At 44.4% G+C, this 25,673-nt stretch overlaps 1 protein-coding gene across 17 annotated transcripts in view; it reads left to right on the top strand.

The window, feature by feature from the left end:
* Window positions 1-25,673, top strand: part of LOC125461688 (CREB3 regulatory factor-like) — a 169,935-nt gene that overhangs the window by 51,658 nt on the left and 92,604 nt on the right. The window contains exon 1 of one of the 17 annotated variants that reach the window (XM_048550704.2): window positions 21,871-22,082. The exons of the other annotated variants lie outside the window; for them this stretch is intronic. The gene's annotated coding sequence lies outside the window, so the exon portion shown is untranslated. Of the gene's footprint in view, window positions 1-21,870; window positions 22,083-25,673 lie in introns of those variants that run through there. 17 annotated transcript variants of the gene reach the window in all.

The following is a 25,673-nucleotide window of genomic DNA, read 5'->3' as shown; positions in this document are numbered from 1 at the left end:
GTCCTGATGCCCCGCTGGCATTTTTTTCTCATCACTTTCCAATGTATTCTGTGTAATAGGGTCATAGTATGCCTGCTGTTTATATGTTACAGCACCAAAATAAACATTGATCCCTACTGAGCTTGTACCAGGTTAATCTCTGCATGCGTCACCTGGTCTAATCAGATGCAACTGCTTACACCTCCTACCTTGTCAACGTCTCTTTTTAAACACCCTTTTTGTGTTGGTAAGCATGGACCCAACTACCGCTTTGGAGCAGATTCTATTTAACTGTGTGTTTTGAAAACTCAATTCTTTTCTGACGCTTGCCATAATTGGCCAACAGGGAGGAAGGACCAGGTGTACTCCTACAGACTGTTTATCACCTCGGGATGTTCCAAAGCGCTTTATGATCAATTAAGTATGTTTGAAAGATGGTCAGTCTTGTGTGGAAATGCAGCAACCATTTGCACACCTTGTTTTTTTGCTCCTAAATAACGTAGAGTCGTACAGCATGGAAACAGACCTTTCAGCCCAACCAGCCCACCCCAAGCATTATCCCCAACTAATGAGATAATATTTTCAGTCATGGTGCTAGTTGCGCGATAAATATTGTGCAGTAAACTGGGAGAACTGCTCTCCATATGTCAGGGCCATTCATCTCTCTTGCCCACTTGAGTGGAGCTTAGTTTCAGCATCTTTGAAGCGCAGCACCACCAGAAATACAATACCCCTTCAGTACAGACAGAGTGCACTGCCAGAGATACTGTCCATAATCTAGGTGATGTTTGCATGTTAGACTGAGTTGGGTTTGAACCCACAATCTTTTAACCAAAAGTCAAGGCGACTGGGTCACCATGTTTTTCTTTTGAGACGATTATGCCTATGTTCATCACCTGGAGTTGGAGGCTTTGGTAGGGGTCCACTGGGTATGTAGAATGCCTGCTAAGGTCAATCTGTGTCCTGAAGGTTCTGCTACAAATAAGACAAGATACCAGAGACGATTGAGTTTTGGACTAATTGTTTGCTTTGGACTTTGCTGCTTGCATTATCTCTTGGCATCTGATATGGTTTTAAAGGAAGTCACACTTCTTATTTGGTTGTACCAGGTGATCCAAGGGGGTGCTTCTTGTAGTTCTTGAAGTCGTTATCAAAACTTCTCAGTGAGATTTCACTTGAGTGTCCTTTCACTGCTTGAATTGACTCTCATGGAGCCTAGCCCAGGTTCACCAAGAGAAGATGGAGATTAGTCAGTGAGTGTCAGGCATTCTGGTGAAAGCACTGTTGATTTCGCTTGTAATCAGTGTGGTATGGAGGCTTGGCATGGGTGAGCAGCTCCCCTTCTGCGGTTTTGTTCTGCCATCTTCAAAAGCTTCTGAAAGCAGTTCAGCTGAAAGTGGGTGAGCATCTTGTCATGTTGCTGGCACACGCTTCCCCCGTGTATAAAGCAAAGTGGGTACGGCTGTTCCTCTGGAGAATTTCAATTGCGAGACAAACATATTTTCTCTTCAATCCCAGGCTGATGTCCAAAGGTTTCAGAAACTCTTGCCCACCATCAGGAAAGACAGCTGGAGAGATGTTCTACTGAGATATGTGAATTAATCTGTTGCTGGTCATGGACGATAACCTTGAGCCCGAGATTAGACTTGCCTGGACGCAGTCTGGTACAGTGCTGCTGCTTGTTTCATGCTGGTTATAAGGGTGATGACACTGCAATATGGGATGGATTGTTTTACAGTAGAAGCAGTGTGACCCTGAACTGGTGGCTGATGCACAGTTGTCAGCAGCCAGAAATTATAAACTATCTTCTTCGAAAACGTAGCTGTTGCCTGAAGTCATCTCTCATTGAGCAGCTCCCCTTCCGTGCAAAACTCAATACAGCATTGCCATTATGGAGGGCATTTGCAAACATGATGGTGAGAAATGTGCTGAAGAGGGTTGGTGCTTCAACACACCCCTGTGTAACTCCATGAATAACTAAGGATGGGTCAGAAGACTCTCCTTCATCCAGAACATGCATGGGATATCTTCTTGGAACACATTGAGATTATCGTCTCCATTGTCTTCCAAAGGCCATCATGGCTGATGCTGTGAAGGGACTTGATCCACCCAATAAATATGGTGTGCCACTTAGTGCAACTACTCGAGGAGGATGTAGTGCCGGAGAGTTGGTGTAATTTGAGTCAATCGTGACACTTGCAAAGGCTTACTGTCTGTTCCTTCATGAGTACTTGGGGCAAATCTTAGTCTAAAAATGCAAGTCATTTTGTTTTAGTTTCCCTCTCAAGTTTTTGTATTAGCCAAGCCTACTAAAGCAAATTTAAATGAAGCTCTTATCTGGAAATGAATGGGTATAGGTGACTCAGTATCAGCCGCTGGTGGATTTTCCTCTATCCAAACACATCATTTGATGGAAAGCCTTTCAATTTAGTGCAGTGGTCACGGCTTTTCACTGGACCAAATGGATCTGATTTGAGGAAAATAAATATCTGGGCCCGCAGAGCCGTGTCTCAGTGGGCTCTCTGGAAAATGAAGCTGCCACCACATTACGATAGATTAGCTGGAATATCGCTCAGGCCCATGTAACTAGTTCGTGCTCTCAGCCCTGAGCGATCGCATTTCATTCAGGTCAGTATGACCCAAAGCTGAACAGGATCCCACAGGATTTATGCTAATTGCTGGCTGTTAGTCACGTCCTGTGGAGAGGGGGATGGGTGAGTCAGAATGATATGCACGAATCAGTCATTGGGAGTGTGACCTTGGGTTTAATCTGGGTGATATTCCTTGCTGGACTGCACTTTGCATGGGAGATGCAATAATTAGAAGTGCACTGGGACTGCCACTCTGGCAGCTGATGTTCATGATATCAGTGATAACACTGACACAATTGAAGCACAACCATGATTCTCCCATGTACCTATGGTGGTAACTAAGTGACACCTGTCAGGTAAATAATACGAGGTGCTAGAAGGTGCTGTTAACCGACATGTTGACAGCCTGGCATATTATGCTCTAAGGCGGTCTGCTCCATGTCAGCCACCAATGGGTATTATTTAAACTATGGATCTTTAGAGAGTATCCCTCAGCTGTCTTGAACATTCGCACATATTATCTATTGAAGGCTCTGTAAGAGTACAAAGTTCAGGAGCTTTGAACTTTTTTGATTCATTCACTTATTGGATGTGGGTGTCATTGGCTGGACCGATATGCCATTCATAGCCCTTTAGAAGGCAGTGGAAGTGCTGCTGTTCCCTTGTTGTAGGTTGACCTTTGGAAGAGAATTTCAGGATATTCCCCCAGCGACGGTGAAGAAATGGCGATATAGTTCCAAGTCAGGATGGTGAATGACTTGGAGGCGAACTTGCAGGGGGTGGTATTCCCATGTATCTGCTGCCCTTGTCCTTCGAGATAGAAGTGGCCCTGGGTTTGGAAGATGCTGTCTAAGGATCTTTGGTCTACTTTTGTAGTGCATCTTATAGCTGCTACTGGTTGTCGGCCGTGGGTGTACATGGATCTAATACCAGTCGTGTGTACTGCTTTGTCCTGGATGGTGTCAAGCTTCTAGTATGTTTTTGGAGCTGCGCCCATCCATCACATGCCTGACTTAAACTGCTGTGCAATGTGCATGTTTGGTTATACTTCAGTTGTGACCAGCTCCTGAGTCCAAATGCAACATGAATGACCCTGTGATAGCAAGAACTGCAGATCTTGGAATCAAGAGATAACAGTGTGGAGCTGGAGGAATATGGCAGGCCAGGAGATATCAGAGCAGCAGGAAAGTTAATGTTTCGGGTCAGGACCCTTCTTCAGCTTTCCTGCTGCTCTGATGCTGCCTGGCCTGCTGTGTTCCTCGAGCTCTTCACTTATTTTATGAATGACCCTGTCTTCTGTTTGAGATGAAAAGCCTGTCCAGTGCACCATGCTTGCCTGGTTTCAGAAGTTGGCTTTTTAATGCATCTTGTTGATGAGCTCAATTAAATTAATCTGTGACCCATCTCTTAATCTTGATTGTCATTCTTACACTAACTTTTTTAAACAAAATGTCAAAATCTGCTCTCGGGTTTTGGTGTCCATGTAAACTAGGATGTTTTTATCACTCATCTCTAGATGCTCCAAACACAAATAATGAACTCTGAAGAAGGGTCTCTCCACCCGAAACGTTAACTCTGCTTTCTCTCCACAGGTGCTGCCAGACCAACTGAGTCTCTCCAGCAACTTCTGTTTTTGTTTACAATTTCAGCAGGGTGTGACATCACTACAGAGAACACTAAGAGCTAACCGAACAAAAACTGAAAGAACTGCGGATGCTATAAATCGGGAACAAAAACTGAAGTTGCCGGAAAAGCTCAGCAGGTCTGGTAGCATCTGTGGAGAGAAATCGGTTTACACTTCAGGCCCAGTGACCCTTCCTTGGAGCTAACCCAAATTGGCCCAGTTGCAGGGAGGTGATCCTCGTGTAGAATGGCCAGTTCCATGAAGTAACAATAGTTGGGTGGCTTTACCTGTTAATGTTAGAAATATTGAAAGTAGGAATCCATTTGAGTACTGACTGATCATCCAACTCAGTCCCTTGTTCCAGCTTTGCCCCCTACCCTTTAATCTCTTTCGCCGTAACAATTATATCTGACTCCTTCTTGAAAATCTCCAATGTTTTGGCCTGCAAATGCTTTATTTGCAAAGACTCCCATAGGCTCACCACTCTGTCGATATAGAAACTCATCTCGGATTTTCTGTATCGCCAGTCAACTGATTTTGCTGTTTTGTTGAAATCAAACCCGTAAATTTTTCTGTTGGAACTTGAGCTCGTGACCTGGGATGCTGGGCCTGTATTGTAACTCCCAGATTAGTGAACCCATTGTAACTCTGAACATGACTGCCAGTCACCATAATGTCAGAAGTGCGTCAATTGCAGTGAAGAGAAATCCAATCCAAGTGCCATTGAATCTCAGTCCATGTTTAAGCCACTGCAGGGAGTATTTCCATGTGAAGCCTTTTGGGTTTTCATTCAAAATTTACTTTAAACATTTTCTCTCACTCACACAAGTATGCATCAGTAAGAGAGGGAGAGGTAGAATTCAGCATTCTTGTATCCTTTACATGGGCACCAAATATTTCATGATCCCCTGGGCATCCCCTTGTCTAAGTGACCCTCTTTGTTCCAGTGGTAAACCTTCAGGCCCAGAGTCGGATGCATTGCTTCGAACATCTTACTGATTTTTCGTGACTTAGGAATCCAAGATGTGTGAGAGAACTGACCTCCTGTGAAGTACTGTTTGTAAAGGGGACAGATGGGAATTTCCAGGCTGTCCACAAGCTCATCAGTGAGAGAAATTTGAAGCATTGAACTGCTCCATCCACGCGAAGGGGAAACCTGAGGGATAATCTGAAAGGAATATTTTTGGTTTCAGAGAAGCAGGAGGAATGTACAATTTTCTACCGCAGAAAGCAGTTGCAGTCAAAACATGGAATGCGGAATGCTTTTAAGAAGGAGTCGGATGTTAGTTATAGAGTCACTGAACTGCACAGCATGGAAACGGACCCTTCAGTCCAACTCCTGAACAGATATCCTAAATTAACTTAGTCCCATTTGCCAGCATTTGGCCCCTATACCTCTTAAACTTTTCCTATTCATATACCTATCTGGATGCCTTTTAAATGTTGTAATTGTACTCGCCTCCCACCACTTTCTCTGGCAGCTCATTCCATACACGCACCACCCTCTGCATGGAAAAGTTGCCCCTTAGGTCCCTTTTACATCTTTCCCCTCCCACCTTAAATCTATGCCCTCAATTTTTTTGACTCTTCCCACCGCAGGGGAAAACTTTGCCTATTTTCCCCTATCCATGTCCATCGTAGTTTTATAGACCTCTAAAAGGTCATCCATCGCCTTCAATGCTCCAGGGAAAGTAGCCCCAGCCTATTCTACCTCTCTGTGTGGTTCAAACCCCCCAACCCTGACAACACCCTTGCAAATCTTTTCTGAGCCCTTTCAAGTTTCACAACATCCTTCCTTTAACAGGAAGATCAGAATTGCAAGCAGTATTCTGACTGTGGCCTAACTGATGTCCCATATAGCTGCAACATGACCTCAACGTCTATACTCAATGTGCACACCAATAAAAGAAAACTTTCCAAACGCTTTTTTCACTATCTTCTTACGGTTAAAGGGATAAAAGGTTACGGGGAGAAAGGTGGAACAGGGGACTGGGTGGAACGGTGAGCTGTGATCATATTGAATGGTGGTGCAGGCTTGAGGGGCTGAATGGCCTACTCCTGCTCCTGTTTTCTATACGATCCAACTGAGGGTTTTTTGTAGTTTTATTTTTGTTGCTTTGTGCATGAAATCCAGATAAGGGGTACGTTCGTTTCAAGTTAAGAATGACCTGCTTGGAAGTTAAGAGAATTTTCATTTCAGTGCTAGACGAGCTTGTGGAACAGAAACCAGCAACAGGAGAAGGAACAGAAAATTAAGGTCAGGGTTGTTGTATTTCAAAACAACATCAATCTTAACGGTGCAGAAATGGCGTCAGTTGGTCTGACTGGTCTACGGTGGTGTTTAATCTCCTCTGTACACACAACCTCCTACTTTAGATCTTCTCACTGTATCAGCGTACCTTTCTCCCTGACATATTTGTCTAGCCTGCCCTTAAATGCTTCAATGCTGTTCACCTTGACTACTCCCTTGGTGAGAACATTGTACGTTTTCACCATACTAGTTTCTCCTGAATTTCTCGCTGGATTTATTGGCAATTCCTTTGCATTTATGACTTCTAATTTTGGTCACTCATTCACCCCGTCATAATTTTAAAGACCTCTGATAAGTTACTGAGTGGCTTTAATTTTCTGTTCCTCTTCTGTCAGTTCACTGATAATGTGTTGCCTTATTTTTGTGGAATATTGAGTGAGCTGAGTAATGGACCTGTGTATACCATCTGGAACGTTTGAGGAGAAATTGGATAAGGCTTATTGTTCCTTAAGCCCCTGCAGAGTACAATCATGACACAACTGAGTGTCATGAGCCTGCAATGTTCCCCCACCCACTGGCAGCCCTGTAAATTCCAAGAGGAGCAAGGAAATTTCTTTGGAAATTCCCTGGGGCTGATTCAAAGCTGAAGGTTTTTCATCTCGGGGGTTGGGGGGGGGGGGGGTGTGGTGTGCAACACAAAGTGAGTTCCTGAAAATCATGATGATGGTAAGGCACGTTGTTCCTCGGATAAATCCGGTGAGGAATTCAGAAGGTCAAACGCAGAGTGCAGGACATGCAGCCAGAAGAAGTGATTTGAGCTGAATAGGAAGGTGAAGCCAGATAAGCACGCGAGGGAGAAAGCAACTACAGCTTGTGCTGATGAGTTCCAACGATGTTAGGTTGGAGGAAACATGTGTGGAGCAAAAGCCATGGGTGTGGACCAAACAGATTGAATGCACAGCTCAGAAATAGGCCATTCTTATGATAGCAGCTGGATTCACTCCCAACGTACAATCAACCAATTGAAGAGGTGTTACAGGAAGTGCAGGAGAAACTCAACAGGTTTGGCAGCATCCGTGAAAATGGAAACAGTTAATGCGTCTTGTTGAGCTTAGTTTCTGCTTAAATTAGTTTGCGAGCCATCTCTCGTCTTGATCGTCATTCTCACTCTCAACAGTTCTTAAATAAATTGTCAAAATCTGCTGTCAGGTTTTGGTGGCCCTGCAAGTTTCTCTTGCTCATCTCTGCATGTTCCAGATATGATTTCAGTGAGTTCTGAAGAAGGATCACTGGACCCGAAACGTTAACTCTGTTTTCTCTCCGCAGTTGGTGCCAGATCTGCTGAGTTTCTCCAGAAATTTCTGTGTTTGTTTACAATTTCCTTGGGTTATGAGGGCACCACATTGGACACCAAGAATTGGCGATGGCTCAGTGGTATTATCACTGCACTGTTAATCCAGAGACCCAGATATTGTTCTGGGGAGCCAGGTTCAAATCCTGCCAAGGCAGATGATGGAATTTGAATTCGATAAATATCTGGAATTAGGAGTCGATAAATATCTGGAATTAGGAGTCTAATGATGACTGTGAATCCATTGTCGATTTTTGGGGAAAAAACACACATGGTCCATGAATACCCTTCGGAAAGGAAACTGCTATCCTCACCTGGTGTGGCCTACATGTGAATCTAGACCCACAGCAATGTGGGTGACTCTTAACTGCCCTCTGGGCAATTAGGGATGGGCAATAAATGCTGCCTGGTCAGCGACACCCTCATCCTGTGAATGAATTTTTTAAAAAATTGCAGTTAGGTGATATGAGGTTAAAGTGGCCAGTTCCTAGAAGTAACAATTAAAAACCAAAAGAACTGCAGATGCTGTAAATCAAGAACAAAAACAAAGTTGCTCAGCAGGCCTGGCTGTATCTGTGAAGGAGAGAGCAGAATTAACGTTTCAGGTCTGGCGACCCTTCCTCAGAACTGTTCCTGACTGCTCCTCAGAACTTCCCCAATTCTGAGGAAGGGTCGCCGGACCTGAAACGTTAATTCTGCTCTCTCCTTCACAGATGCAGCCAGGCCTGCTGAGCTTTTCCAGCAACTTTGTTTTTGTTCTTGAAGTAACAATAGTTGGGTGGCTTTATCTCTTTATTTTGGAAATATCAAAAATAGCAGCAGGTGTAGGAACAGTTAATGCTTAGAGTCTGGTTTTACTCCTCTTCCTGAGCTCTGGAAAAGACCAGACTTGTCTAGGCCCAAAATATCAGCTTTCCTGCTCCTCTGACGCTGCTTGGCCTGCTGTGTTCTTCCAGCTCGACACCTTGTTATCGCGGATTCTCCAGCATCTGCAGTTCCTATTATCTCTGATACAATTTTAACCTCACTGCGAAGTCTCTTCTAAGGAAGAAGTTACCCTCCTCCCTCCAGATAAACCTCAGGGGATCTCTCTCCCACCTCAACTCTCTTGTAATCTCTTCGGCCTTGAAACTGTTCAACCATGCTTTAACTTATCTGTCTCCTCTCCACCTATCTTCTCCTCTATCCACCTTCGATCTGCCTCCCCCTCTTTCCCTATTTGTTTCAGAACCCTGTTCCCCCGCCCACATTTCTGAAGGGTCTTGGCCTGAAACGTCAGCCTTCCTGCTCCTCTGATGCTGCTTGGCTTGCCGTGTTCATCCAGCTCTACACCTTTTTATCTCTAACTATTAACTGAGTTTCTCTCTGCACAGATGCTGCTAGACCTGCTGAGTTTCTCCAGCATTCTGTGTTTGTTTCAGATCTCCAGCGTCTCCAGGACTTTTGTGCTTAACTAAAGAGGTGTTTGTTTGCCGAATAAATTGCTCTCTCTGGATTTCACTAGAAAACCCCTTAATCCCACCTCCCCATGGTCAGTTGATACCTCTGGACATAATCACACAAAAGTAAAAGTCTGATAGAACTGAGGAAAAAGGATATCATTTGTAAATAAGATGCAAAATGAATAGGCTGTGAAACTGCCCAGTCCCCTTCTTTTGTAACCTTGGTAAATAGTTAGACAATTATTTAAATAAATTATAAAATGACAGAAGGATTGGTGAGTAGGATGTAAATGATTGAGTATTTAATAATTCACACTGACAACACATGGGCTTTAATAGAGCACAGATTACAGATGACCTTTTTTATTCTGTAAGTGAATGAGACATGCATTTATTCAAAAAATAAAATAAAGGGAAGAAAACTAAGAAGTCCCTCTTGACTTGACCCATAATGTTAATAGACAATAGTGCAATCCTTCACATGTAGTGCAATCCTTCCATTAATTGTTTGTAATTAAAAAGTGGTTCTTTGTTTTATTTGTATTGTCATGACAATTTGGTATCTGCTGCTGCCACCATGGTGATTTTTCAATAAACGGCTTGGGGTTGTAGGTGTGTCTAATCAAGTAAAACAAGCAAGAGATTTCAAAATTGCTCAATCAGCAAGGTCCCCCTTGAATCAAACTGAGAGGCTTGCTCAGCCATTACAGAGGGCAGTTGAATGTTGGCCACATAGTCAAGAGGCTGAAGTCACAAGTATACTAAACTGGATAAGGCTGGCAGATTTCCTCCCCTAAAGTGGATTGGATGGGTGTTTTCCTGCAATTCACTAGTTCCACAGTCATCCAGTGATCACTTAACAGGCTAAAGTGGGCAGGAGCGTGGAGCTGCCATTAACCAGCAAGGCTGAATAGCTATCAGATTGCAAAAGTCTTGTGGCAGAGTAGTAATGGCCCTACCCCTGGGCCAGAAGGTGTGGGTTCAAATCCTACACCCCCTCTACCCCCAACCACAAGCCCAAGTATGTCACACATGAAAACGATCGTTTAATGCTGCCCATTACATATTTTACTATCCTACTTTGCCGAGAAGAGCCTTAACCCTTGTATCTACATAGAACGGAGAAGTATTCCTGATATGAAAAGGCATAAGCCAAATTAAACCAGATGCGTGCTGTCGGATAATGTGCGTGTCTATAATTTATGTAATGTATGGTGCCGAGCTGGAAATGTACTGCAGAGGAGATACCCCAGCCACGGCTGTACCAGGGTTATAATTTTGACTGGTTACTCTCAAATTAATGGTTAAATTCTAATGGGAGCATGAGGGGTCCAGATAGAGTAGATTATGAGAAATGTTTCCCATAGCAGAGAGGTCAATAACTGGGCGTACAGTTTTACGGTATGGATCAAGGCATTTCAAGGGGATTTGAGGAAGTATATTTTCACCCAAAAGGTGGTGGATCTGTGGAGCACACTGCCTAAAAGGGTGATAAGGACATGGACCCTTGAGACATTACAGAAGTAGTTAGACGAGTGCTCAAAATGCCCCAGTGTACATGGCTACAGGCCAAGTGCAGGAAAATTGGATTAGAATAGATAGATGCTTGATGATCGACACAGATGTGATGGGCCAAATGGCCTCCCTTAGTGTTACAGAAACTATGATTCTCTGACTCGGTTCTGTGAACTAGAGAGGTACAGCTTTCAGTTTAAAACTGTTATTTCCCACTTGGATGTCTGCCTTATGCAATTTCACAATAGCTTCCATTAACTTAAAAAAAAGGAAATATTCCGAGGCACTTTGTAGGCAGAGACCATTTTGACATTGAGCCGTGTAAGGTGTTAGGTCAAAGTGGCCATTTCAAAGGAATGCCTAAAAGGGTGAGAGGGATGTGAGGCAGAGAGGAGCTTTTGAAAACCCAGGGCCTAGGCAACTGAAGAGATAGCTATCAGTTGTGGAAACTTAACATTGGGAATGCACAAAAGGCCAGAATAAGAACAGTGCAGAGATCTTGGAGGATTGTAGGGCTGGAGGAAATTAGAGATATCTAACAGACTGATATCGATGCTTAAAATTAGACAGCAGAAGGCTTTCAGAGACTTACAAAGATTTTATTATAAATCTGTAGTTTAGCGCAGGCATTGGTTTTCACCTCTCCCTCCTGGTAAGAATCCGGCTCTTAAGCACCAAAGCCCATCGCGCTCATACTCAACCACCTCTATGCTGATCTGATTAACCCTTAAATAGAACATTCTGTTCCTAACTCTGACTGAGACAGGGAGATGTGAGGCCACGACAATTTGAGCAGTCTTAACGGTGAGAATTTTAAAATTGATGCATTGCCGACAAGCACCTTGTATATTTCACAGAAGTGATAGGTACATGAGGTTCAGTGCGATTGTTTGATTTGTTGTCACATGTAACAAAGTACAGTGAAAAGCTTTGTGTATACGCAGTACAGGCAGATCATAGTGAGCAAGGATGTACAAATCAAAAAGACTTAGAAAGAGGTATACATGTTACACTGCACAGGGCGTGCACTAGGTGAGATCAGTGTTTGCAAGATCAGCATTATTTGAGGCTAGAGTGTCCATTCATCAGTCTGATAGCAGTCAGGAACAAACTGTTCCTGAACCTGCTGGTGCGTGTGTTCAGTATCTTCTGCCGAATGGGAGAGATTGTATGAGATGGATGTGATAGGCCTTTGATGTTGGCAGCCTTTCTGCAGCATTGAGCTGTGTAAATGCAGTCCGCGATGAAAGGTTTGCTTCCATGATGGTCTGGGCTGTGCACATCACCTTCTGTAGTTTCTTCTCATCCTGGGCAGGGCAGTTGCCATACCAGCCTATTACGCACCCAGGAAGTACGCTTTCAGTGGTGTATCTGTAGAAGTTGGTGAGGCACCTTATGGACATGCCAAATTTCCTGACTCACCTGAGGAAGATGAGGCATTATTATGCCTTCTGGACTGTTGCATTTAAATGGGAAGTCAAGGGCAGGTTGTCAGTTATCATTACTCCGAGGAACTGGTGTTCTTCACTCTCTCAACTTCATTGATGTAGTGTTCTCCTCCTTTCTTTCTGAAGTCAATGATCAGTTCTTTAATTTTGCTGACGTTGAGAGAGAGGTTGTTCTCATTGCACCACATCACCAAGCCCTCTATCTCTCTTTTGAAATGGGTAACGCTTATTGTTAGTGAAGATTTAAAGATTTTCAGTGAATGTTTATCAGCATCTAAGTGGGGGGTTGTGACACATACATCCCCATTCCCTGCTCAGTGTTAGGACTATAGGACACAGGCCTTTTGTGTCTGGCTGCATTGCATAGAGAATTGGTGACAGATGGCAGTGAAGCACCCATATATTTCTTTTTAAAACAAATTCATATTAACTTAAATTAACAAGGAAGAAAATTGGACAAATCTCAGTGTGGAAGTGTTGCATCCAGCTAGAGTTCCAGCTGTGCCACAAATGATTCCATTCCTCTAAGTACCACACCAGGAGAATCGATGTAAATCATCAATAAGGCGAGCTGGCTCGCCAATGAGGGGAGAGTTTAACAGTGGAGGCTAGACATGGAGGGTTATCTTGTTTTTTTTGTATTGGCACCTCTGCTTGGAAGTTTGAGGATGTTTAAATAGATTGAACAGGGTGGATGTGTGGAAGAGATGAGGGTTAGGGAATTTTAGAATTTAAACAAGGTCCTTCAGGAAGGACTTTCCCTCGTAGAAATTGCAACTTCTCTGCTGCATACGCACACTTCCTACTCAAACAGAGTGCCAGGATAACCAGGCTGCGGCACCTTATGTTGAAAGAATTTTCTTGGGCAAGGCTAAGGAGGGATATGGACCCAGGACAAGAAAATTGCTGGAAAATCTCAACAGATCTGGGAGCATCTGTGGAGAGAAATCAGAGTTAATGTTTCTGGTCCAGTGACCCTCCTTTCAGAACTGGTAACTAGGGAAGTGTTGGCGTTTATAAGGCCATAAGACATAGGAGCAGAAATTAGGCCATTCGGCCCACCAAGTCTGCTCAGCCATTCAGTCGTGGCTGATAAGTTCCTCAACCCCATTCTCCTGCTTTCTCCCCATAACTCTTGGTCCCCTTGATGATCAAGAACCTATCTATCTTAGTCTTAAATGTACTCAATGATTTGGCCTCCACAGCTTTCAGTGGCAGTGAATTCCATAGATTCACCACTCCTCTGGCTGAAGAAGTTTCGCCTTATCTCTGTTCTAAAAGGTCTTCCCTTTACTCTAAGGCTGTGCTAGTCCTAATCTCATCCTAGTCGGGTCCTAGTCTCTCCTACCAATGGAAACATCTTCCCAACATCCACTCTGTCCAGGCCATTCAGTATTCTGTAAGTAATATGCAGAAGATAGGGTGGTTGAAAGGAGTAAGGAGTGAATGATAGCTGGAGATAGAGCCCAAAGAGAGAGAAGAGCAGTTGAACAGACAAAGGCATGGATAACAACCTGGCTGGGACAATGAATATCTGCTAATGGGAACGAATAGTGGTTACAGTGGGTAATGTGTAATAGCAGACATGTGACAACAAGGCCTGGTATGTGGGGGAAGAAAATGGAGTTGAGTTGACCTGAGCATGATCAAAGTGAATGCTGAAGAAGTTTCGGGATTTGAATGGCAATCACTGTTCTTGTTAAGCCAATGGAATTTCTTTCAGGAATTTGGCTGCAGTTTTCAGTAAATTGAATCCAGTTGAAGGTTTTTAAACAGATTTTTAACAGTTCTGGGTTCTTGGTTCACAAAAGTGATTTGGAACTTTTACCCAGTTTTTTTTTGTCATTTGTTTGTGTGATGTATGTACCCACCTCTAATTGCCCAGAGTGCTTTTAAGAGTCAACTGCATTGATGTGGCTCTGTCACATGTGGGAGGTGCGGGCAGGTTGATTCTGCTTGTGAGAGAATCTAGGACCAGAGGGAATATCTCAATTTATGGGGTTGCACATTTAAGACAGAGATGAGAAGGAATTTCTTCTGAGGGTAGTGAATGTGTAGAATTCTTCGTCACAAAAAGCTGTTGAGACTGGATCGGTTGAGTATAATCAAGGCTGAGCTAGACACATTTTTAATCGGTAAGCAAACCAAGAGGAAAAGGCGGTAAAGTGGAGTTGAGGATTATCAGAGATAGTGGGAACTTCAGATGCTGGACAATCTGCAATTAAAAAGGTGTGGAGCTGGATGAACACAGCAGGCCAAGCAGCATCAGAGGAGCAGGAAAACTGCTGTTTCGGACCCAGAAGAAGGGTTTAGGCCCAAAATGTCAGTCTTCCTGCTCCTCTGATGCTGCTTGGCCTGTTGTGTTCATCCAACTCTACACCTCGTTAGTGAGGATTATCATATCAGCTGTGATCTAATTGAATGACAGAGCACACTGATGTGCTGAATCGTCTACTACTTATGGCCTGACTGGATCAGGATAGTAGACTTCCCCCAGTCCAAAGATGTACAGGTTGGGTATTGATTGGCGATGCTAAATTGCCTGATAATGTCTAGGGATGTGCAGGCATTGGGTTAGCCTTGGGAAATGCAGGATTACAGGGATAGGGTAGGGGTGTGGGTCGGTGTGGACTCGATGGGCCGAATGGCCTGTTTCCACACAGTAGGGATCCTGTCGTTCACTGTGATTCTATGAAAGGGTCAGTCTTGCCTGCCCTGTGGTGCTGGTTGTGCCACCAAGCTCAGCACATGACATGCTGCAGTTAAGATGAGATCTGCATTAAAGGGACTCGTGCATTTGTGTAAATGCACTGTGCCTGTAACTTGGCATCCACCATCATTTCAATCAGTCCTTTACTCACACTATGTCCCATTCTTTCTTATAGACCCATACAGTGCAGAACAGGCCTTTAACTCTGCGTTTCCCATTGTTAATCCACTTAGCCTGCACATGCCTGGACACAGGGGATAATTTAGCATGCCCAGTCCAACTAACCTGCATATCTTTGGACTATGGGAAGAATTCGGAGCACCTGGACGAAACCCATGCAGACTTGGGGAGAATGTCATTCAAGGGTGGAATCGAACCCAGGTTCCCAGTGCTGTGAGGCAGCAATGCTAACCACTGAGCTCCCATGTCCACCAGTTGGTGGCCTTGCTGACAGTTGCCTAGCTCCTTGTCTCTGTAGTGCTTCTGCTCACTTTCCTCTGTATAAGACCCTCCAGCAGCTTGGACTATTAGGTGAGTTCTCGATCACCTGTACTATGTGTGCGCTGCTGTAGTCAAGCTGTTGTATAAATACCAGATGTTGCTGATTAATGCTACGTTTATATCCCAACACCGCCAATACAAATTTCCTCGTGGTCTCGCAACAGTCTTAACTCATCAATCCTTTCCATCCTCAGATCTTGGACTGTTTCACGATGCCTCAATTTCACCATTAATATTTCTCTTTGGCCACTCTGGTTGCCAGTTCCTTTTGTATTGCTACAAAGTTTTGAATTGTTAAAACACAGATGGAGACCATTCACCCACCACGTCTCTGTTGGCTGTCTGATTTGAGTGTTCTTCCACCTTCTCCCTGTAATCCACGGCAGTCTTCCTTTTCAGATAATAATCCAGTTCCTTCTTGAATACCTCCTATAGAACATGCCACCACACACTTTCAGCTCTCAACTATTCGCTGCATGAAAATGCTTTTGCCTCCTATCTCCCTTGCTACTTTTACCAATCATCTTCAAGCTGTGTCTTCTCATTCTCTACCTTTCCACCAACGAGAGCAACTTCTCTCTTCCTAAAACTGTTTGGATCCACTGCAGTTTTGAAACCTCTTTATCAAATCTACTTCAGTCTTCTTTGCTCCAAAAGAAAACCACTAGATCTCTCTTTTTAAATTGAAGTCCCACATTTCTGGCATCATTCTCCTGAATCCTTTCTGCACTGCCTCTGATGCCTTCATTTTGTGCTTGTGGCATGTTGCCCATGAACTGAATGCAATACTCCAGTTGATGCTGGACCAGTGTTTTAGACAAACTTGATGTGGTCATGTTTGTCATAGAGTTATTGCATGAGTACACCATGGCCCTACTGATGGAATGCATCTTCTTGTTGCTATCCGTGTACCCCTCTACTGACTTGAGTATGGATGAAACTTATGTTATTTAACAATGCCCTCCTTCTTTGTTTTGTTGTACATCCTTTGCTCTTTCTCTATAGCTCTGGAAAATGTTTGCCTTACTAATAGCTATCTAACTTACTCTTGAAAGTTGTTACCTCATCTGCTTCCAGTAGCTTTTCCGTCAGTACATTCCAAATCCCAGACAACCTCCTGCTCTGGTTCTTCTGCAAAGGGAGGGTAGTGGTGTAGTGGCAATAGACTTGTCATAGAGAGGTGTATTCAAATGCTCTGAGGATTTTCGACTGTACTGGAAATTAAATTCCATTCTGAACTATGGACTATAAAGTGAGCCTCAGTAATGATGACAGTGACAACTCTGGTTAATTTGTTGTAAAAAACCTATTTGATTCCCTTTTAGATAGGGAAATCTGCCATTCTTTTCGGGTCTGACCTACATGCGACTCCGGACTCTCAGCCATGTGGCTAGCTTCCGACTGCCCTGTGAAATGGCCCCATCAAGCCATTCAGTTCAAGGGCAACTAGGGATGAGCAACAAATTGTGCTGATGCCCACGTACCATGAAAGAATAAAGAAACTTGAGTTTTGCTGAGAAAAGAGAAATTTTGTCGAATCTTGCACTCTCAAGAATGCTTCCACGAAAACTGGCAATGTTTATACTGTATGACATGAAAATGCTGATTGGCAAAGATAATGCACCAGTTAAAGAAGATTGGCAGTCAACCTGCCAAGTTCAAAAATAACCATTGCCTGACAATTACCTTTGATTGGTCAAGGCATTTCCCTGAAAAGGGAACCATCGAATGGCTGACACCTATTTTGTTAAATTTAAAACAGACGTGGAGTGTGTATGTGAGTTCTTTCTGTCTGCAAAGGACAGGGCTCTGTACATGTAGCTTCCAGTGCATGCAAGTGTAGCACATTGCAAGCCAGATTGACCATTTGAAATTAGTCATCTAATTCTGTGCAAACTCACGAGTATCCAGCAAATTTATCCAGTAATGGAATCACATTTAATGTTGTGTAGGTGGTTGTGTATGGTCAGGGTCTTGTATTTTTGTCAGCAGCCAACGCTGTTTGATATGATCAGCCAGTCTTTGGGATAGATGGTCTACATACCTGGCACTGAAATTCATGTACCACATTTCCCAATTTTTTTTGTGATTCAGCAGAAAACCTTGTTGGGTTGAGAGTGACATTCTCTTAGCAGCCAACACCACTTGTGTTGTTATTGAGTGGCAACAACACAAAAGAGAAAGCTTCACCTGTTTGCTCAAACTTTTGAGATACTGTGATTTCCCCAGGCAATTTGATGTAGACTAGACACGTCTCAGGACCAGAGATAATGGGAACTGCAGATGCTGGAGAATCCGAGATAACAAAGTGTGGAGCTGAATGAATGCAGCAGGCCAAGCAGCATCTTAGGAGCACAAAAGCTGACGTTTTGGGCCTGGAACCTTCATCAGAAAAGGGGGATGGGGAGAGAATTCCGAAATAAATAGGGAGAGAGGGGGAGGCAGACTGAAGATGGATAGAGGAGAAGATAGGTGGAGAAGAGAGTATGGGTGGAGAGGTAGGGAGAGGATAGGTCAGTCCAGGGAGGATGGACAGGTCAAGGGGGCGGGATGAGGTTGGTAGGTGGGAAGTGGAGGTGCGGCTTGAGGTGGGAGGAGGGGATAGGTGAGAGGAAGAACAGGTTAGGGAGGCGGGGATGAGCTGGGCCGGTTTTGGGATGCAGTGGGTGGAGGGGATGTGCTGGGCTGGTTTTGGGATGCAGTGGGTGGAGGGGATGTGCTGGGCTGGTTGTGTGGTGCAGCGGGGGGAGGGGACGAGCTGGGCTGGTTGTGTGATGCGGTGGGGAAGGGGAGATTTTGAAGCTGGTGAAGTCCACATTGATACCATTGGGCTGCAGGGTTCCCAAGCGGAATATGAGACAGCATGTCATTATGGCACTGCAGGAGGCCCAGGATGGACATGTCGTCTAAGGATTGGGAGGAGGGTTGAAATGGTTCGCGACTTCTCAGGACTTGCCTTCGACCCATTCCTCAGGTTTTGTTTCTTGCCGTATACCACACAAACTGATCTGGTGCAGGATTGCCAACCAATCAGCACTCTGCTGTCATACATTTAGAAAAGTTGGTTTCCCTTGAACCGGCATTTCTTGCAATTTGTTCTGATGTGAGAAAGAGATTGAAAAAATCTTGCTTTTTAGTAATCCTAGACTACATCCCCTAGCTGTAGACATTTCTGACAGTGAAATCTATGTAAAATTCCTCATAATTTTCTGTGCTATCCACTAACATATTTTTACCTCCTATTATAAAATGTTGAGTAATGTTGTAAATCAATATCATTTGAATGGCAAGTTGTTGCTCGTCATTCTGGTTTTGAAAACAGCCGTGGGCAATGGCATTGAGAATGCTGCCCCATTGTTGGGGAGCGCTGACATGCCATACTCAGAGTAGGAAGAACCCCAGCAACTTAACTGTAATGAGTACTGTATCTTTATTATTTTTTTCAAAAAAAAGATAATTGTTAAACGTTGCCCAAAAATGATGCAACAGATTATAGTGCCAATAGTTTATACAACAACTGTTTTCTTTGAAAGATATGGAGTGATCCTAACCCTTCACTAATTCCCTTTTAAGGAATGATAGGTTTACAATAGTTTCACTTTTGACTTGTGACTTTGTGCAAGCTAATTAGTGTGTTCCCTGACCTTTTCCTACGCAGTCTTTAACATTTCCCTTGATGCCCCCCCCCCCCGCGCAACCAAGGTAAGTACCTGGGTCCACTGTGTTTCAATGGCTTGTACTGTTGTGCTTCTAAAGTCCAGGGTAGTTGGAGGGTCCTGAGGCTGACGCTGTCCCATGCAAGCTAATTTGGAATTTTGCAGTGTTCTTTAGATTATACATTGTTACTGGGTCCTCATCTGCCATTTTGGAAGATTCAAATGACCTTCTAGTGTTATTCTGAAGAGGAGTAGAGAATTCTCTCTCATTTCCTGACACTGAGTTCAAGGACATGGGCATTCTTGCCAGCGATACCCAAATCATGTTAAAGGGCATTAGTAATAAAATTGATTTGATTGCTTGCAAGCATCTTTGCTGAGTGGTGACACACTTCAGCATCTTAAACCTGCGTCTGAGCCCTTAACCAAATCTTAGCCCAGTCCAGAAGTAAAATCAATATGATCGAAGGTCTCTGTGTTACAGGAGCTGTGCCAAGAGTGGAAATTCATTGCGAAAACCCAGTTTGATGTTTGTGTGGTTCTGCACATTGTTCCTAACCCGTTAAATTTTTATTAGCGCACTCTCTAAAGTTTCCAATAGAGCAGTGGATGTAGTTTTATCTTCTCCTTATTGTAACTCCCCACAACAGCCAAAGTAACCACAGGCCCTTGCAGTGGGCATCACTCTCATGTCTCTTCCCCTGTCCTTTATCCAAGGCCTTTTAGTTTTAGTTCATTCATGGGCATCACTGGCTGGGCCAGCTGCATTGCATCAATGTTCACTTACTGATGTATTGTACACTTTTTGTGCTAAACTTTTAAATGCTAAAATGGGTTCAGATATAATCCGGGATTGAATGGCCAATCAATCCAGGCTGCTATTCTAGATGACCATCAACCATCACTCCTTGCAGTGGAGAAAGTGGTGATGAACTGCCTTCTTATATTGCTGTAATCTTTGCAGTGTGGGGACGCCACAGTGCTTTAGGGAGGGAATTCCAGGATTTTGACTCCAAACCCATGAAGGAACGGCAATATATTTCTGAGTACTATGGTGAGTGGCTCGGAGAAGAACTTGCAGGGGCTGGTGTTACCATGTATCTACTACCCAGATCTTTCTAGATGGAAGCGGGCATGGATTTGGAAGGTGCTGTCTCAGGAGCCTTTTCACCTGTCTTGAGTTTGAAGCAGAATTGGACATGGTCTTCACAATGAGGCCTCAGCAAGGTCTTGTGTAAAGTCAATCTGAAGTCACTGTGTGTGTTATGGGACTGCCTGGGCATACATTTTTCTCCAGTTGCCCTGGTTTAATTGCAGTGAAGAAGTCTGTAGCCGGTTTGTGAGCGGCTATGTGGATGGCGAGCATTTTGACCATTTCATCATCTTGAGCTATAAACCTGACTGCATCCAAAACCCTGGTACCCACCTCCTCACTTACACCAGATCCTGTTCACCCATTGCCCCAAGCGGACTGCAGGTCCGGCTGTGCTTCACTTTTAAAAAAAAATTCCCTCCTTGTTTTTATGCCCTACACCCAACCCCCGACACGCTGCTACCTCTCTGATCTTCTCCCGTTCCAACTCAGAAGATCAATGTATGAACAAGGGCTACAAAGCATATTGTCCATTCTCGCTGAGCAGCCTAGGGTGATGGTCACCTCAGCCAGCAGCCTGGTCTGATTGGCGATTCTATCCAGGACTATTTCTGTACTTACTTGAACATATAAAAGTTTAGCATGCAGAGTGCATTAGTAACTGTCCGTTGATGCAAAGCAGCTGTTTCAAAGTTGTACCACATCCAGAACCTGCCCTGAGCAGTCATTCAACACCTCTGCTCTGTCCTTGCTGGCTATCTCATTCATCGAAATGTAGAAAGGTTTTGGCACAGAAAGAGGCCACTTGATTTGTCTTGTGAGCATCAGCCAAAAGATGACCCACCCAGCAATAGGTCCCAATTTTCGTCCATACAAAAGGTCTTCTACTGTAGACATTTTTAGATATTCCACAATCAACCTATAACACACGTTTGAACCCAGTCCCCTCCCGGCTCAGAGATAGAGACAGCACCAGAAGAGCCCTCCTGTTGCACATGTTGCTGTTGCCACCTCAGTTAATTGGCCATTTCTTTTTAGCGTGTTCTGAGCTGGTCTGTGGGTCTGTCGTGGCTCCATGGTAGCAGAAGGTTCAGGGTCCAAGTCCTAATTCAGAAACTTAAGAACAAAAATCAAGGCTGACCCTCCAGTCTAATAGTGAGGGACTGCTGCACTCTCGAAGGTGCAGTCTTGGAATAGGTGTGAAATAGAGGCCTGCTTGTAGGTGTAAAAGATTCAATGACCTGAGAAAGAGCTGGGGAACAATCTCGAGTGGACTGGCCAAGACTATATCTGTTCTCAATCAACATCTCAGGAAATAATTGTCTGGCCATTAGCAAATTGCTGTTTATGGGAGCTTGCTGTGCACAAAATTGGCTGCCACATTTTTAACATTGCACTAATGTCAACCCCAAAACTACTTTATTGGCTGCAAAGTGCTTTGAGTTGTCCGGAGGTGATGAAGTGCACTATATAAATGCAATTCTTTATTTCCCTTTTGCTTTCTGTAGCAGCCTTGGTTGTGCGTGGCCGATCCTGGTGCATATCCAGTCTCTCCTGAAAGTTGTTGTGGCACACGCACAGTCGGATAAGCTGAGGAGGATAATGCTCGCTGGACATGAAGCGTGTCTCGTTGGTGCATTCTGTGGTTTAATAGTTTGACAGTGTTCTGTGAAGTACATCTCTCTGGGGAATTGTTATTTATAAATAATGAGCTGTCTCCAGTGTCAAACCAATTGGAAGAGCTTGGAACATTCTTGCTAGACTGGACAATATTCATTCATGGAGCAATTGATGAAGGCGTAGTTAGATTTAACAAGCAGTGCAATGCCAAACTACCCTGTCCAGAAAACCCTAGATTCAACCCCTGGGCAGTGCTGGTTGCTTGATCTTAATACAGAATAAGGAAGCTTCAAAAAGAAAGGTATGGCATTTACAAAGCACTTTTCATTGTCTCCCAGATTGTTGCACTTTGCATCAGGGACTACATCTCAAAGGTTGCTGCGATGTCAGAAATGCAGCATTTGTGCAAAGCAAGCTCCCACAATGTGCTAACAACCAGATTTTTTTTAATGTTTCGAGATAGTAAGGACTGCTGGAGTCAGAGATAACAAGGTAGAGAGCTGGGTGAACACAGCAGGCTGGGCAGCATCAGTGGAGCAGGAAAGCTGACGTTTCGGGTCAGGACCCTTCTTCAGAAATGGGGGAGGTGGGGAAGGGAGCTGGAAAATAAATAGAGAGAGGAGGGGAGGGGCTGGGGTAGGTAGGTGGAATAGCGATAGGTAAGTGCGGGTGGGAATTGTCAGTAAGGTGGGAGGAGCGGATAGGCAGATCAGAAGACAAATAGGTGAGGGAGGGGGGCGTCATGGGCTGAGGCTGGGGCCAGGGAGATTTTGAAACTGGTAAAGTCCACATTGAGCCCATTGGGCTGCAGGCTCCCAAGGTGGAATACGAGGTGCTGCTCCTCTAGTTTCCGGATGGCGTCATTGTGACACTGCAGGAGGCCCAGCCCTTTTGTTTATATTTACTCCTGGGATGTGAGTATTGCTGGCTGGCCAGCATTTGTGGCCCATCCCTTGTTGCCCCTCCAGAACATGACAGTGAGTTGCTGCCTTGAACCGCTGCAGTCCACAGCTGTAGGTAGATTCACATTGCCCCTAAGGGAGGGAATTCCAGGATTTTGACCCAGTGATGATGAAGCAGTGGTGATCTATTTCCAGGTCACAATAGTGCCTGTCTTGGGGGGGAGCTTGTAAGTGGTGGCATTCCCATGTATCTACTGTTCTTCACAAACTTCTTGATGGAAGTGGTAAATAACCTGTTTCTAGTGATGTAGAGAGAGGGGTAAATGTTGGCCAGGAAACTGAGGAAGCTGCTTATGCTCCTTTTCGACATTAGTGCCTTGAGTTGGTTTTTGCATCAGCCTGAGAGAGTAGGTGGAGCATTGGTGTGAGAGTTTATCCAAAAGGTGGCACCACTGACCATGCAGTACACCCTCAGTATGGCACTGAGACATCAGTGTAGATTTTAGCACAAAATCAGAGCTGGCTTCAGCATTTCTAGGTTGCAGTGCAGGAATGTAGCTGCGTTCGCATTCTTGATGTGGTTTCACAACACTGTTCTCCACCTCCCCAAACCCACAACATGCCACACTCCACACTCCAACCCCAAACACACAGACACACATGCCCACCAACACTGAGACCATTTTGGGTTGAGTAGTACATAACAAAGTGTGAAGCTGGATGAACACAGCAGGCCAAGCAGCATCTCAGGAGCACAAAATCTGACGTTTCAGGCCTAGACCCTTCATCAGATTGGATTCTCCAGCATCTGCAGTTCCCATTATCTCTGGTTGAGTCGTAATTGTAGCTATCAGCTGATGGATGCCATGGTGCATGGTTTTGTAGCTTTCAGCAGTCAAAATGAACATGAAAAAGTGGCTCTTACTGTGTTGGGCACATAACCTCCTGGACTTGCTGTGTTGAGGGACTGCAGCTTGAGAGACAAGATGAGACCAGTGGGTGAGATGAAACTGTTTCACCTGCTCAATCTTCAAGGTGTTTTAAGAAACTTATTATACTTTAAGAACAGGAGAAACAGGAATAGGTAGTTCAGCCCATTGATCCTATGCCACCCATTTTATACAATCATGTCTGATCTAATCCAGGCCTGAACTCCACTGCTCCCCATGACCCTTTATCTCATCCACTAATTACAATATGGCCCTACTCCTGTTTAAATTGTTCAGTGTCCTGCTGTCCATCACCCTCCAGGATATGGAATTATGCAGATTCACAACGAGAGAAGTACCTAATGAAAAGTTTATGGAATGGTAAATCCAGCAAGGAATTCAGGGGAATTTTATTTTCCTGGTGAAAACACTCCCAGTCGGAATTTGATACTTGCTTTAGGGATTGGTTGAGATGGCGCATTTCAGGGGAAGCTAGTAGATACTTGAGTGAGTAGGGGATTGGAGGGCTAAACTGATTGAGAACTTAGAATGAGGGGGGAGTCTCATAGAGACATACAAAGTCCTGATGGGACTGGACAGGCTAGACGCGGGAAAAATGTTCCCAGTGTTTTGAAGCCCAGAATTAGGGGTCACTCTCTGAGAATAAGGGGTAAACCATTCAGGATTGAGATGAGGAAGAATTTCTCCACTCAGTAAGATGTGAACCTGTGGAATTCTCTCCCACAGGAAGCTGTTGTGTCCACTTTGTTATATTTATTCAAGAGGGAACTGGTTGTAGCCCTTGCGGTGAAAGGGATCAAGGGCTATGGAGAGAAACCAGGAGTGCGATACTGAAATTGCTTGAACTGGGGGGCCCCTGTTTTCTAAGTTTCTATGAGATGTCTGAGGAAAGTGGAATATACGAGGAAGAGAAGGATTGGATTAGGTAGGTTTAGGTGATTCATTTTGGAAGGACAAACTTGAAAGTAGAATACAGGGATAACAGAAAGATTCTTGGTAGTGTGGAGGAGCAGAGTGATGTTGGAGTTCATGTCCACAGTTCCCTGAGAGCTGCCACCCAGGTGGATAGAGTTGTTAAGAAGGCGTGTGGTGTGTTAGCTTTCATTAATTGAGGGATTGAGTTCAAGAGCCGTGAAGTTATGCTCCAGCTATACAAAAGCCTGGTTCGGCCACATCTGGAGTATTGTGTCCAGTTCTGGTCACCTCATTACAGGAAAGATGTGGAGACGTTGAAAAAGGTGCAGAGGAGATTTACCAGGATGTTGCCTGGAATGGACGGAAGGTCTTACGGGGTAAGGTTGAGAGAGCTAGGGCTTTTCTCTTGACTTGATAGAAGTGTACAAAATGATCAGAGGTACAGACAGAATAGACAGCCAGAGACTTTTCTAGGGTGGAGGTAGCTTTTATGAAGGGGCATAGTTTTAAAGTGAGTAGAGGTAGATATAGGGGAGACGTCAGAGGTAGGTTCTTTACTCAGAGAGTGGTAGGGGCGTGGAATACATTGCCGGAGAGGGTAGTGGAGTCGACCTTGTTAGGGGTATTTAAGTGGCTATTAGCTAGGCATATGGATGATGGTATAAGGTAGGGGTGGCAGTTAGATGGACCTGAGGTTTGGGATAAAAGTTCGGCTCAACATCGTGGGCTGAAGGGCCTGTACACTTCAATGTTCTATGTTCCAGGTGACGGGCATAGGCCAGTGTTGGTGCTTTAATATCTCGGTGGCTAATGTGGCACTGCTTCCAAGTGAGAGAGGAATGGATTGAGCGTCTGATCAGAGCAAGGAAACTGCTGAGTCACTGGCTGCTGTGCTGTGCTGTGCTGGTCTGGTCTGTGCTGATTGATGTGTCACTCACTGACTCTGTCAGTGACTGGCTGCAGCTCACCACATGATCAGTACATTGAGCCAGACTTGTGACTGTTCAAGGTAGCCAGGGCAAGACCAGCTTAAATCCGTCTGTGAGTGAAGGTATTATATGTACTACAATAACAAAAAATAGAGAGTTTGCATTTTGGCCCAAGCGTAGAAGCTAATAGACTTTG

Source organism: Stegostoma tigrinum, chromosome 20 (genome assembly GCF_030684315.1).
Source record: "Stegostoma tigrinum isolate sSteTig4 chromosome 20, sSteTig4.hap1, whole genome shotgun sequence".
NCBI classification, from domain to species: domain Eukaryota; kingdom Metazoa; phylum Chordata; class Chondrichthyes; order Orectolobiformes; family Stegostomatidae; genus Stegostoma; species Stegostoma tigrinum.
The sequence above is the reverse complement of the archived record's forward strand: the minus strand, read 5'-3'. Positions and strand labels throughout refer to the sequence as shown.